Raw genomic sequence first — 2598 nt, 5'->3', positions numbered from 1 at the left:
TTGGCTTAACCCCCTTCCCCACCCTCCCACCCCCACTGATCAGCCCAGGCCCCTGCTGCCTCCTACTTTACCCTGCCGTGGCCTGATGGAGTCCTATGGAATTCAAATGTCTTTTGGGTGGAAGGTCAGATCCAGCATTCTTGCCCTGGCAGATTTGCTCAGTGGTTAGAGCATCGGCCCAAGGACCAAAGTGTTGCGAGTTCAATTCCTGGTCAAAGGAACATACTTCAGTTGCAGATTCGATCCCTGGCCCAAATCAGGGTACATGTAGGAGGCAACCAAGCCATGTGTCTCTCTCACTTTAATGTTTCTCTCTCTCCTCTTCCCCTCCTCTCTCCCTTTCACGCTCTCTGAAAAGCAATGGAAAAAATATCCTCTAGTGAGGATTAAAAAATAAAATCTGGCACTCTTGCTTCAGTTAAGTGAGTTACATTAGAATGGGAAAATGAATGATAGATTTCCTCTTGCTATAATGTACTACCCCTCTCTAAATGAAATTACCCAGTAATTCCCTACAAGGTTTGGGATCCAGAAAGAGGTCTCTGTGGCTTTAAGAGATCAACCAGATCAGTGTAAATCTCCTCCCCTTTCCTAGTTATAAAATGAACTAACTCCACAGAGGAAGTGTGCAAGTATCACCACTACCTGAAGAACTCCAAAAAGCACTGTAGCTAAACCATCTAAAATGTTCAGGAAGTACTAACACGCTGGGTTTATTAGGGTCTGATTCCTCATGTGGCTCCGGTCAGCATGAGGAAGGAGTGAGTAATGGGGAGCTAACAAGAGGAAAGCCCGTGCCAACTGCCTTCCTTCTCTTTCTCCTGATCTGGCAACCAGGTATGAGAAATCCTGTTCCTACTTTGCAGGGAGATACTGAGGAAATATTGGGGGTATTCCCGCTGGATTTGAAGGCTGGAGGATGGAGAGAACAGCCTAGGCCAGTACCGGGCACATAGTAATGGCTTGATTAATGTTTGATGAACAAATGATTAGGACTCCTTTTTACCCCATTCTGAATCTTCCAATGAAGTATTCCTTCAATTAACATTCCTTGAATTGAATTCAAATGTCATTAACAGAGGTTAGGAGACCTTTCCAACATGTTGGCTTAGGAGACCCAAAGTGTTTCGCTAAAGCAATGATTTTCCTTCTGCTTAGGCAGCATATAATCTTTGGCCAAAAATAAATTAATTTGGATCCAATCTATTTTGGCCCTTAAGTTGGTGCCGCTGTGCTGTGACCCTCAGAAACGAATAGTCTGGTATTTAAAGCTTGACATCTCTGTTTCAACTAAGGTGGAGAGCAGCCAACTGAATGTAATTGACTAAGAATTTTTCATTGGGTCACATTTCAAACACTGATGTAAAAATTACATTGTGTTTTCTTCTAACTTTGTAGGAATACCAATAGGGAGATCTCTCTCTCTCTCTCTCTCTCTCTCTTCTGCAGCGCTTAATTAGAATCTAAATAACAGTGACCTAGACATGGCTTTTGAAAGCAGTGGCAGCACTTAAGAATGGCTTTACCTGAGAGTGAAATGCACTCCCTCCTCCATGAAACCCAGACAGTGTTGCACATGCACACGGGACCTACTGAAGATTAGCAGAGCCAGGATATGACCCAAAGAGGAAAATCTGCTGCATTTTTCCCAGAACACGAATTCATTCTTCCAGAGATCTTGCCAGGACCCAGGGATCGAATGAGGTGTTTTATAACCTTTTCATGATCTCCCAGTCACAAGGCCATTCCCTTCTCAGCCTGGTCTAAATGATCACATCTGCCTTCCAAGACTGGGCTGCTTCCTAGTAAAGCTGTGAAGGTGTCTAATTTGTCTTTGTGACCGACCCCGACCCCCAGTTTGACTTTCCATACCCTTCCCTAACCCCTCTGTGCCACTTCCCTCTGCCCAGCCGCCCTTGAGATACCCAGGCCATCGGCACAAGTTCTCAGGAAAGGTTTGGCACGTGCACTTAAATACCAGTAACTGGATTTCCTATACTAGAAAGTATTCCCTCTGGAATGAGAGCCTTTATCCCTCCCAATTTTGGGTGAAGGAATGGGGAGAAATATGTGTAGACTAATGCGTGTGCAGGTGTGTATATATCTAAGTGCCTAAGGAAGGCCTTCCCCAGTACCTTTCAAGTTCAAGGAATGTTGGAAAGGCAGAAGGGTGTGGGGCAGTGACGCTCAACCTTGACTACATGTTAGGATCGCCCAGGAGGCTGTGACACACACCAACACCTGGTCTCTACTCCAGTCCAGATGCTCAGACTCAGCCAGGGTTTAAAACCACCAGCACAGAAGAACACAGCTGAGCTTTGGCACTGGCGGAAGTAGATTCAAATCTCCGCCCCGATACTTGCGAGTGGCATGATTTGGAATAAATTATTTAACTTTGGCAAACGTCAGTGCCTTCATGTATAAAATGGGGTAGAGATGGAGAACCAAAGATGGCGGCACAGGTTAACGCCGGAGATTGCTGCCTTGAACAACCAATTCAAATTAAGCCTGAAACAGGGAACGGACAACATCCAGAACCACAGGAGGGCTGGCTGAGTGGAAATTCTACAACTAGGAGTAAAGAGAATATCATATCCC

This window comes from Myotis davidii, unplaced genomic scaffold, assembly GCF_000327345.1.
Source record: "Myotis davidii unplaced genomic scaffold, ASM32734v1 scaffold345, whole genome shotgun sequence".
Taxonomy (NCBI): Eukaryota; Metazoa; Chordata; class Mammalia; order Chiroptera; family Vespertilionidae; genus Myotis; species Myotis davidii.
This window is presented reverse-complemented; position numbering follows the sequence as displayed.